General features: G+C 39.0%; 1 protein-coding gene and 1 long non-coding RNA gene across 2 annotated transcripts in view; one reads left to right on the plus strand and one right to left on the minus strand.

Annotated features, from left to right (window-relative positions):
• ARHGEF4 (Rho guanine nucleotide exchange factor 4) overlaps positions 1–13,553 on the minus strand; it is a 192,963-nt gene that overhangs the window by 124,959 nt on the left and 54,451 nt on the right. The window lies entirely within an intron of this gene.
• Positions 1–13,553, plus strand: part of LOC115287953 — a 55,036-nt gene that overhangs the window by 37,846 nt on the left and 3,637 nt on the right. The window lies entirely within an intron of this gene.

Genomic DNA, 13,553 nt, shown 5'->3' on the forward strand with positions numbered 1-13,553 from the left:
TTCAAAGGTAGGGGTAGTAATAAGGGGCCTGAATAGACATTTTTTTCCAAAGAAGACATACAGATAGCCAAAAGACACTTAAAAAGTGGCTCAATTTATCATCAGGGAAATACAAATCAAAACCACAGTGAGGAATCTGTAACTTGTCAGAATGGCTGACATTTTATTGCCAAATGTGTTTCCCTCCTTCTCTGTCCCTCCCCTGCTTACACTCTGTCTCTCTCTCAAAAAATAAACATCAAAGGTATATGCACCCCTATGTTTACTGTAGGATTATTTACAATAGCCAAGATACAGAAGTAATCTAAGTGTCCATAAATAGGTGAATGTATAAAGATGTGGTATATACATAAATAATGGACATTACTCAGCCATAAAAAAGAATGGAATCTTGCCATTTGTGATGTGACAACATGAATGGACCTAGAGGGTATTATACTAAGTAAAATAAGTCAAACAGAGAAAGACAAATACCATATGACTTCACTTACATGTGGAATCTAAAAATCACATATGAAAACAAATGAAAAAACACAAACAAAAAGCAGACCCAGACCCATAAATACAGAGAATAAACTCATGGTTGCCATAGTTGGGGGGTGGAGTTGGACAAAATAGGTGTAGGGAATTAGATAGAGCTGCAGAATCCAGGTATAAAATAGATAAGTCATGGGGATGAATAGTAGAGGGAATATAGTCAATAATATTACAATAATTTTATAGGATGACAGATGGTGGTTATATTCACTGTAGTGAGCATTTTACAATGTATATAATTACCAAATCACTATGTTCACCTAAAAATAATATTATATGTCAACTATATACCAATTAAAAATATGAAGAAAAGGGGTGTTTGGGTAGCTCAGTTGAGTAAGAGTTTGACTCTTGATTTTGGCTCAGGTCATGATCGCACGTCATGAGACTGAGCCCCACATCAGGCTCTGCACTGGGCATGGAGCCGGCTTAAGATTCTCTCTCTTCCCCTCTCCCTCTGCCCCTCAAAAAAATGTTTTTGAAAAAATACTTAGGAAACATTTTAACCAAGGATGTGTAAGACTTCTACATTGAAAACTATAAAACATTGCTGAAAACAGTTCAAGAACATCTAAAACATGGAAAAACCTGTGTTTATGGATTCAAAGATTTAATATTGTTAAGATGGCACTCTCCAAAATTATCTACAGATTCATTGTAATCTTAGCAAAATACCAATAGCCTTCCACATCATACATATAAATAGCAAAGATAGCTCATATATACTAACTGTAAAACTTAACACAAAACTACAGTAATTAAAATAGTGGGGTACTGGCATAAGCATAGACATATAGACAAATGGAACAGAATTGAGCATCCAGAAATAAATCTATATATCTACGGTCATTTGATTTTTTTTCAAGTGTGCCAAGACCACTCAATGAGGAAAAGGATAGTCTCTTCAACAAATGTTGCTGACACAACAAGATAGAAAAACACATAGAAAAAACTGATGTTGGATTTCTGCTTCACACAACATGCAAAAAATGATTCAAAATGAATAAAAAACCCAAAAACTCTTACAATACAGTGTGGAAATAAATTTTCACAACTTTGGATTTTATAATTGATTCTTAGACATGATGCTAAATACACAAGCAACAAAAGAAAAAACAAATTGGATTATAGCAAATTAAATAGTTTTGTGCATCAGTAGACACTATCGAGAAAGTGAAAGGCAACCTACAGATGGGAGAAATATCTGCAAATCACTTACTCAATAAGGATCTGTTATCCACATATGTAAAGAATTCTGACAACTCAACAACAAAAAGACAAATAGCCCAGTTAAAAATGGGCAAATGTCTTGAAGAGACATTTTTCCAAAGAAGTATACAAATGGCCAACAAGCATATGAAAATATGTTCAACATGACTCATTGGGAAAATGCAAATCAAACCACAATGAGATACCATTCTGACCCACCAGGATGGTGTAATTTAAACAAAACAATGTAAGACAGAAAACATGTGTTGGTAAAGACGTGAGACATTGCTGGTGAGAATGTAAATGATGGAAAACAGTTTGGCGATCCCTCAAAGAGTTAATCATAGAATTGCCATATGTCCCAACAATTCTACTCCTATTCCAAAAGAATAGAAAATATGTATTCAAACAAAAATCTACACACAGATGTTCCTGACAGCACTATTAACAATAGCCAAAAGGTGGAGACAACCCAATGTTTATCAATGGATGAATGGGTAAATGAAGCAAACAAATATATCCATACAATGGAATATTATTCAGTCATAAAAAGGAATGAAGTACTGATAAATACTACAACATAGATGAACTTCAAAATGATTATGCTAATAAGTGAAAGAAGCCAGACATGAAAGGTCACAAATTGATTCCATTTATGTGAAATATGCAGAATAGGTAAATCCATAGGCCACAGAAAGTAGATTTGTGCTTGCCAGGGTCTGGGGAGGGGAAATGGGTAGTGACTGCTTAATGAGTGTGGAGTTTCCTTTTGAGATAATGAAAATGTCATGGAACTACATAGAGGTGATGCTTGCAAACCCTTGTGAATCTACTAAATGCCATTGAATTGTATAGTTTAACAGGGCTAATTTAATGTTATGTGAAATCACCGTAATTTAAAAAATGGATGAGGGATGGGGTGCCTGGGTGGCTTAGTCGGTTGAGCATCTGGCTTCAGCTCAGGTCATGATTTCATGCTTGTGGGCTCAAGCCCCATGTCAGGCTCTGTGCTAATAGCTAGCTAAAAGCCTGGAGCCTGTTGTCTTCAGATTCTGTGTCTCCCTCTCTCTCTGACCCTCCCCTGCTCCGACTTTCTCTCTCTCTCTCAAAAAAAAATAATAGAACATTAAAAAAAGTTTTTAAATGGATGAGGAGGCTCAGGGATGTGTACTTCACAAATACCTGATAATTTAAAAAATCACTATTTTATAAAGGGAAAGAACAAGAAACAGAATCTCAGAATGGGTAAAAAGTATGCTGTGTGTACTATTAAGTATTTTTTAATAGAATGACAGTTTCATGCAAAAATCATGGTGTCAAATGTCCTTAGGGGCAGCAATTAATTGACTTAGTATAACTTTGTTTAATTAATTTAATTTAGATTATATCATAATGTCATGGTTCTTTATTAGTAGAAGAGCTAATACTGTCCAGTGTCTAACACAGTGTTTGACACAGAGTGGTCCTCATTAAATGGTAGTCACTACAGAAAAGCTGAGAGCTGGCCCTGCCTTCTTCAGTTCTGCTCCAATGCCTTGCAAAGGGCTGACCACAGGCAGAGACACACTGTAGAAAGGGAAGAGAAGCCACAACCTCTGGCTCTGGGACATACCACTGCAATCTGTGCTGAGGCTGAGGGGGTAGGGAAGGGTGCCATTGTGCTGTATCCATAGGGCCCAAGGGCAACAAACTATAACACAGGTAAGAGTCTGGGGAGAGCTTAGGAAATGTAAGCAGCTGCAGAGGAAGAGGGGATACCAGGCCAATTCTGATGACACATGGCATGTAAACAGCTTACTTGGACTCCATCTTTATGTGCTATCTCTGCGTGCATCTTCCTTTCAACCTGGATCTGCTTCTTCAACCTGATCCTCTGCATCTTCTCCAGCCACAGGTCATCTAAACTGATGCGTGAGTGCCGAGGGACGATGCTCCTAGGTTGTGAAGGAGTCTCCCTGGGGACATCCTCTGCAGGGATGGATGGGAGGATCCATGCCACCATCTCAGTTGTAGAGAATGGCTTCTGAATTGGCTCAGTGTGAAAAGCTTTCTGAATGTGGGAGCAATTGGGCTTCTTGCCTTGTTGTTCTTCCCACTGCATATGGTTCTAGAGATCAGAGAGGAGAACATATCAAATGGGCACAGTGTCCTTTCTCTGTTCAGTTTTCTTTGGGTATTACCCCTACCTTTTGGTTAACCCTCCCAAATACAGATTCCAATGAAATACCTTGTTCACAGTAATTTTGGACAATGTGACAATGTGAAGATTAGGAATAAAACAAATCTTGTTGCTATTAAAATCTGTACTTTTTAAGACTATTTAGAAAGATCAAGTCTTCTATCTTAATCAAAGAATTAAGTCTTGAAAGTAATTACTGAACTTGTCATGCCCATTAGAAATACTTTTTAAAGTTCAGTAGTTGGGGCAAAGGCTCTTGCTTAAACAATGTACCCTGAGAACAGAATTTGAACACAAACACACTCAGGCATTTATTACTTCTTTCTTGGCACAGACATGAACTAAATGTACACACAGCTGCACCTTACCTGTGTTGCCTTCACTTTGTCCCAGTTTATAGTTATCCACTCAGGCACCCTAACAGAATTCAAAATAAAGTTTGTCCCTACTAACAGAATACTTGGAGTTTGTGTTGACATGGCCATCCTTTGTCATCCTTGGTCATCCTTTGTGTTTGACATAGCCTCTGGGATCAACCCACAGGCACTGGGACAAGAAGCTTTTTTCCTCACAGGTGTTCTTCAAGTCTCACCACACCCTCCCCTGCTTCTAATGAACAGAGTATGGCAGAAGGGATGGGATGCCACTTCTGAGATTAGGTTATAGAAAGGCTGTGGTTTCCAGGGTACTTGAGGGGCTTAGTTGGTTAAGTGTCTGACTTTGGCTTAGGTCATGATCTCATGGTTTGTGGGTTCGAGCCCCATGCTGGGTTCTATGCTGATAGCTCAGAGCCTGGAGCCTGCTTCAGACACTGGGTCTCCCTCTCTCTCTGCCTCTCCCCGACATGTGCACTTGCTCTCTCTCACTCTCTCTCTCTCTCAAAAAACAAATAAACATTAGAAAAAGAAAGACTGTGGTTTCCATTTTGGGGGGTCTCTCATGGATCCCTTGCTCTGCAGGAAGCCAGATGACATACTGCAAGCAGTGCTGTGGAGAGATTCATGTGACAGGGAAATGATGTCTCCAGCCAACAGCCAGCAGGGATCTGTGAACTGTCACAGAGCAAGTGTGGAAGCAAGACATCCTGCAATAGAGCATTGAAATGAGTGCCACCACTGCCAACACATTGACTATGGCCTTATGAGAGACCCTGAGCAGGCCAGTTATGCAGCAATAGGTAACCTAAACCCCTGGGAACCTGTTAAAAATGCAAATTTTCAATCCTCATCAAGACTTTCTGAATTATATATTTTGGGGCCAGCAATCTGCTTATAATGCCTTCTAGGGATTATGTTGCAAGGCTAGCTTGAGAATCGCTCTACTATAGACACAGGCAAATAAAAGAAAGCAAGACAGATAAGGCTGTTCTGGTGTTCCTTGTGTGTGTCCTAGGGTGGAGGGTCAGGGAGCAGACTGTGGGGTTAGATAAGCTGAGGCTAAACCTGGCTGTAGCTCTTAGCAGCAGTATGACTCTGGGGCACTTTCCTTAACTTCTCTATTTCTTCATCTATAAAATGGGAACACTAATACCTCTCAGAAATGTTATATGAATTAAATGAGATAGTGAACATACAGCACTTAGCATAATGCATGTCACATATACATTACATCAATATAGGGCAAACTGATATTGTGGCTTCTTAATAGGAAGACAGAGCTGAGTTGGCTGTGGTGGTAATAGAGTCCTATCTCTCTGGAATGATTCGCTTTCAGGTCACCTCAGCACTTCACTACAAACATGCTATTTAGCATTAAACTCATTCTATGATTTTTTATTTCTATTTTGGAGTGTCTTCAAGTCTTTCTTTGGGTAAATTTCTAGTACAAATCTATTACTCTCCTTGTAGCATTGGGCAGTACAGATTTCGTTTATCCAGTTTGCATCCTTGTAAAGTAATGTTCTTACCACAAATTAACAAGATGTCTTCTAATATCTGTCTGTTTAATATCAGACATTTTATCAGCCAGCACAAGCAAGGCAGATCAAAACCCACCACTACATAGTGTAAGACATAGGTGTACTATCTTTTGAAACTAGAACTTTATAGAATAAAGGAATATTCTTGTATGTAGACCACTTTCTGAAGTCATTCCACAAGGCTTTCTTGAACACGTAACATGTGCCAGACAGCATGTGTAGATGCTAGAGATTCTACAGGGAACAGAACAAAGGTCCCCACCATGGAGTTTCTTAAGCAATGGGAACACAAAGATGGACAAAACAGTCCCAGATCTTCAAGAACTCAAAATATAGTGGGTGATAGAGACATATAAATGCATGAACTTCTTTATATAGATTAAAGGTAGATGGCAGATCAGTAGGTACTAAACCAACAACACCTCCTCTGTTCTTAACTGCTCATTTAAACACTTGCTCATTTAAACACTAGAGCAGCTTTTTGGATAAGGCAACTAAGCACAGAAGGAACTATCATTAGTTAAGTACCCACTCTCCATTTCTATAACCCCAAAAGAGAAAAGTTAAGAAAAGATAAGACAGTGGCAGGTGAAGAATTTCAAGAAAATCTGGAAAAGGATGCAGGAAGGGTAAATAACAGAGCTGAGCAGGGAAGCTGTCTAAAGGCAAGAAGTTATCAGAGACTGTGCAGGGACAGACAGAAGTCTTAGGGAAGCATGAGAGGCTTTGGGTTAAAGTCTGTGTGTGAAAGTGTGCGCCCCCCCCCCCCCCCCCCGCCCACCAAGTAACCTCCTCTAGCTCAATCAGCCTAGGGACTGTGCACACTTCCCTTTCCATTTCTCTGTTCCTCTCTGCCATCTGTCAGCCAAATTAAAACACCAGGAACTTACGGTGTTGAATATTTGTACAAGAGGACTCAGATTCTGGGATAGCTCACTTATTGGTGAAAGCAGTGGAGAGATCGGGGATGAAAACAGGGATAACAAAAAAACATCTGCATAATAAACTGTGGGTTGGTCACTCAGCTCCCTGCTGCAGTCCCAAAATGAGGATACAGCCCTTGGGTAGGAGATGGGAAGATACTTCTCTGGTAAAATTTATTAACCCCAGAGAAAAGACCTCTAAATACTGATTCATAAAATAAACAGCTTCTCACTCAATTGTTTTATAGTGAAAGCCCAGTAGTTGATTAGCTCAAACATGCCTATAGACCTAACAGATATTTGGCATCTTACTCTTCATAAATGTGAAATGCAGCCAAAGACTGCCATACATTTAGGGGGAAATTCCAATACACTAAAAGACCAAAATTTTAAAAAATAGGAAAAGAAAAAAAACAGGAAATAGAAAATGTGGGGGAGAGAAGATTTCAAAAAAGCTAAAATTGGCAACTTCAAAAAAAAAAGAGGAAGACACTAACCATGACACAAGAGCATGATGCTACAAAAAAATAAACAACAGTTCTGGCCAATAGGGTACTCCTATTGACACACTACTCCCTATTCTCCCTCCCTTTCTCCTACCAAGTACAGCTACAAACTTGAGAAGTTATATACAAAACAAAAGCATAGGGGCGCCTGGGTGGCTCAGTCGGTTAAGCGGCTGGCTTCGGCTCAGGCCATGATCTCACGGTTCGTGGGTTCAAGCCCCGTGTCGGGCTCTGTGCTGACAGCTAGCTCAGAGCCTGGAGCCTGTTTCAGATTCTGTATCTCCCTTTCTCTCTGACCCTCCCCTGCTTGTGCTGTCTCTCTCTGTCTCTCCAAAAAAAAAAAAAAACAGAAAAAATTAAAAACAAAACAAAACAAAAGTATAAAGACTGTAAATCATACAGAGAAGAAACCACACAAGCTGGGGATCCCAGAATGCAACAAACAACACACCAGTGAGTTCCCCAGGTTTTCTTTTGCATCATATATTCCATTTATTTATGCCTCACATATTGGTACTGGAGAATCTTGCAACCTGGAAATACCACAAGGCAGAGACATTAAAGCCCCAATAAAAGCGTGCTTTCTCTATCTAGAGGACTGGCCTAGCAAGACAGAAAACTTTTAGACAAGAATTGCCCTATTCTAGCGTGGTGAAACCATGCAGCATGTCTTCATCCCCTGCCTTCCCCAGCAAAGCATGAGTGGAGAACTTCCAACCTCACTTAGCCATAATGGGGCATAATTCTCCAGGAAAACAGTGTTGAGAAGGCCTAGTGGAAAGTGGAGACTCTGATCCCCTGTCATTGGTAACATCAAGGAGTCTGTTTCCTACTTTCTCCTTGAGGATTTTGATGATTTCCTGTCTCACATTCAGGTCCTTCAGCCATTTTGAGTTTATTTTTGTGTATGGTATAAGAAAGTGGTCTAGTTTCATTCTTCTGCATGTTGCTGTCCAGTTCTCCCAGCACCACCTGCTAAAGAGGCAGTCTTTTTTCCATTGGACACTCTTTCCTGCTTTGTCAAAAATTAATTGGCTGTACATTTGTGGGCCCAGTTCTGGGTTCTCTATTCTATTCCATTGGTCTATGTGTCTGTTTTTGTGCCAATACCATACTGTCTTGATGATGCAAAACCTGAGAGACTATTGAATACTGAAAACGAACCAAGGGTTGAAGTGGGGGGGGGAAGGGAGGTGGTGGTGATGGAGGAGGGCACTTGTGGCTAAGAGCACTGGGTGTTATATGGAAACCAATTTGACAATAAACTATTAAAAGATTAGAACATCTCAGAAAATGGAAAATCTTGGCAAAAATAGAAGATATAACTAAATGGAAACTGTAGAACTTAAAAATATAATAAAATACAAAATTAAATGATTTCAAGGAAGAATGGAGAGAACAGAGAATCACTGAACTTTGAGATAGAAAAGTAGAAATCCCAGAGTCTGAACAGCAAAGAGAAAGCAAACTGAAAAAATAATTAAACAGAAGCTCTGGTACCTGTGAGACTATAAAAATCAAGCATTACAGTAACCAGAGCCCAAAAAAGAAATAAGGTGGGTGGTGGTGCAATGTATTCAAAAAGATAATGGCTAAAATTTCTCAAAATTTGGCAAAAGACATAAAGACCTAAGAAGCTGAGCAAATCCCAAAAGACATAAACATAAAGACCTAAGAAGTTGAGCAAATCCCAAAATGGATAAACCCAAAGAAATCTGCATGAAGAAACATCAAATCAAAATCTGGAAGCAGTAAGAAAGAAAATAACTTCCTTGTAAGGGAAAAGCAATTTAAATGACATCTTCAGAAACTGATACATAGATCAATGGAACAGAATAGGAAGCCCAGCAATAAAACCGCACTAACATGGTCAATTAGTCTGTGACACAGGAGGCAAGAATATACAATGGTGTTGGGAAAACTGGACAGCTACATGCCAAAGAATGAAACTGAATCACTTTCTTAAGTTATACACAAAAATAAACTCAACTCTAAATGTCAGACCTGAAACTATAAAATTCCTAAAACAAAACATAGGCAATACACTCTTGGATATTGGCCTTAGCAATATTTTCCTGGATCTTTCTCCTCAGGCAAGGACAGCAAAAATAAACAATCAGGATTATATTAAACTAAAAGGCTTTGGCAAAGCAAAGGAAATGAGAAAACTAAAAGGCATCCCACTTAATGGGAGAAGATACTTGCAAATGACATATCTGATAAGAGGTTAATACCCAAAATATTAAAGAACTCACACAATTCAATACACACACACACACACACACACACACACACACACACACACACAATCCAATTTAAAAATGGGCAGAGGACCCAAAATACATTTTTCTAAGGATGACATACAGATAGCCAACAGACACATTAAAAGATACTCAACATCATTAATCATCAGGGAAATACAAGTCAAAACTACAATGAAATATAACCTCACACCCGTCAGAATGGCTAGTATCAAAAAGACAAGAAATGAGTGTTGGTAAAGATGTGAAGGAGCTCCTGGGGGTCTGGCTCTTGATTTTGGCTCAGGTCATGATCTCAGAGTTCATGGTGAGAGGGGGTGTTATAGTAACTAAATTAAGTCAGACAAAGACAAATGCCATATGATATCATTTATATATTTGTGGAGTTAAAAAACAAACAAAAAATGAGAAACAGACTGAGAAATACAGAGAACTGCTGATTGCCAGAGAAGAGAGGGTGGGAGGATGGGTGAATTAGGTGAAGGGGATTAAGAGGTACAAACTTCTAGTTATAAAATAAATAGATCCTGGGGATAAAAAGTTCAGTGTAGGGGACATAATCAATAATGTTGTAATAACTTTGTATGGTGGCAGATGGGAACTGCACTTGTGAGAATTTCAAAATGTGTATAATTGTCAAATCACATGCTGTCCACTTGAAACTAATATAATATTGTATATCGAGTATACTTCAATAAAAAATGGCTAAAGAAACCATTGAAACAGGTGATAAAAGTTAGAATCTTGCAACAAACATCAGGAAAGAAAAAGAACAATGTAAAGAATAAAAGCATGGGTAAATATAAGAGACATTCCTTCTCCTCTTGAGATTTCCAAATTATGTTTTGATATCTGGAGCAAAAGTTATAACATTACCTGATTTGGTTCATAATGTATTTATAGAAAATATTTAAGATAATTATAATCAGGGGAGGGTAAAGGGAGGTAAGGTTTCTACACTTTACTTAAACTGGTAAAATGTGCATACCAGTAGAATAGGGTAAGTTGTATATATACAATGTAACACCTAGACAACCACCAAAACATTATAAATAGAGATTAAAATATGCTATAAATACATAAAAATGGAATTTCAAAAATATTCAAATAACCTATGGGACTGAGGGAAAAGGACATAGAAGCAATAAACGGAAAACAATAAAAATTTTAAACATAAGTGGTCAATAGCATATGGTTAAAAGGCCAAATACAAGTGGAGGAGAACAAAGTAGATTATAAAAACACAACCAAGTATATGGGGGCTGTAAGAAATTCATTTCAGATATAATGACATAGGCAGGCTGAAATAAAAAGGATGGAAAAAGTGGTTGATGACCACATGTAGAAAACCAGCCTGGTCTGTAGGCAAGGGACAGAACCCAAGTTTGGGTTCTGGGGATCAGTAGAAGGCAGAGAAACCTGAGAAATTGCCAGAAGAGGGAATAAGGAGCATGAAACAGGTTAATACAAGGTCTGATAAAGCCTCAGAATCACCAGCAGAGCTGACAGCAGGTATTCCTATCCTGAAAGCAGTAAGTCAATTTGAAGATAGGAATGCAAAACCTCACAGAATATGAAAAATTAAAGGAAAAGAACACTCCCAAGGATCACTGCAATATTCCAGTAACCAATAGAATGCTGGTTACCAGGGGCTGGGGCGTCAGAGATTTGGGTGATGTTGTTAAAGGGTACAAACTTGTATCTGGTAGATGAATAATCTGCTGGGGCCCAGCAGGCCAAAAAATCTCCCGCAGAACGACCTTTGATGGCCAGACCTCCTGGACACAGGAGAATCTACATAAGCGACCATGGATGCTATGCCTCCGGGACGCAGGAGAAAGAATTTGGGATTTTTCTCATTGCTTTGCAAAAGCAATGAAGGCATATACCTTTTAGTTTTGAATCAACTTGGGTCAGTTAGTGGCACCTGCTTTCCCTTCCCTTATTTCTGTTCCCAGCTCATTGCCTGCTGTTGGGGCAAACACAATCCTCGGTCTAAAATTAACCCCTTGAATGATAAGCGTCTTGCCCAGACATAACTGCTAAAGGACCTTGAAGAAAAGAAGATTCTTTGAGAGACAGACTCCCTCATTCCTGGTTTTTTTTACTTCTGTTTTTATGGCTGTTCGCTTTTCTGTGATAAAAAAAAAAAAATGATCCTTCCCAGGGCATGTTTTTACTCTCTCAAGGACCATAAGCTTTGTAATCATTAAAGAGAAAAAAAAATGTGTAAAACCCCTATGGCATAAAAGACACTGACTTTCTTAGTAAAGTGTGGCTTTACCACCATTCATGTTGTCTGTCTTCCTTTCTATAGATATTTCGCCGACACCAACCACCTACTCGGGGACCGTTCGACTGGGGTGCGTGGGCTGGTCCTCCGCAAGATCTAATACACAGCATAGTAATTACTGTATTATAAATTTCAAAGTTGCTGAGAGACAAGATCTTAAATTTTCTCATCACAAAAAGAAATGAAACTTATGTGATGTAGAGGTGTTAGCTAAGGCTGGTAACCATACTGCAATATATAATTCCATCAAATGAACACATTATACACATTAAACTTACGCAATGTTATGCCAAGTATATCTCATTAAAAAAAAGAACTCTCAATAATCCACTGTAAAAAGTAACAATTCAGTTAGAGAATGAGGAAGACATGAAGGGATATTTCACTGAAGACATATGCATGGCTGCAGGCTGAATATCTGTCCTCCCAAAATTCATATGTTGAAAGTCTAACCCTCAAGGTGATGGTATAGGGAGGTGGGGCCTCTGGAGGTGATTAGTCCATGAGGCTAGACCCTCTTGAATGGAATTAGTGCCCTTATAAGAGAGGCCCTAGAAAGCTCCCTTGTTCCTTCCTGCCTGTGTGACATTACAGTGAGCAGAAGGTCATCTAGGAAGTGGACTTTTACCAGACACCAAACCTGCCAGCACCTGATTTGGATTTCCCAGTCTCCAGAACTGTGAGAAGTAAATAAATCTTTTTTCTTTTATGTTTTATTTATTTTTGATACAGAGAGAGACAGACCCTGAGAGGGGGAGGGCTAGAGAGAGAAGGAGACACAGAATTGGAAGCAGGCTCCAGGCTCTGAGCCAGCTGTCAGCACAGAGCCTGACGGGGGGCTCAAACTCACGAACGTGAGATCTGACCTGAGCCGAAGTCGGAGGCTTAACCGACTGAGCCACCCAGGCACCCAAGAAGTAAATAAATCTTAGGCTACCCAGTCTGTGGTATTTTGTTACAGCAGCCTGAGCTGACTAAGATAGCAGATAAGCATGTGAAAAATGTTCAACATCACTTGCCCTTAGGGAAATGTAAATCATAGCCACAATGAAATGTCACCACATGCTCAATAGTACACATAAAATGAAAAACATCTAAAATTCCAAATGTTGGTGAGGATGCAGAAAATTGGGTCTGTCATACATTGATGTTGGAAATGTAAAACGGGAGAATTTGGCACTTTCTTAAAACAATAAAAATATACATACCATACAACTCAACAACCACACTGATAGGGATTTATCCCAGAGGAATGAAAACTTTTGTCTATCCAAGAACCTGTTCATGAATGTTTATAGCAACTTTACTTGCAATAGCCCCAAACTGGAGACAACAAAAATGTCCTTCAACAGGTAATTGGTTAAGAAAATATGGCAAAGCCACACCATGGAATATTATTCAGCAATAAAAAATTTTGGAGATAGATTTGGAGATCGGATTCATGGTTGCAAGAAGTTAGGGAAGGGGAGGAGGGATGTGACCCTAAAGGAATGTAGCACCGGAGAAATGGGATAGTCTCTATCTGGCTCATGGTGGTAGTCACATAAACCACACATGTGGTAAAATGATGCAGAGTCATTCAAGCATCCTACTAATATTGGTTGCTGGCTTTGATACTGTTCCACCACAGTTACATATGATGTTATATTTGGGGAACTAGATGAAGGGTGCACTAGATCTCTCTGTATTATTTCTCAACTTCCTGTGAATCTATAATTATTTCAAAA

Source organism: Suricata suricatta, chromosome 3 (assembly GCF_006229205.1).
Source record: "Suricata suricatta isolate VVHF042 chromosome 3, meerkat_22Aug2017_6uvM2_HiC, whole genome shotgun sequence".
NCBI classification, from domain to species: domain Eukaryota; kingdom Metazoa; phylum Chordata; class Mammalia; order Carnivora; family Herpestidae; genus Suricata; species Suricata suricatta.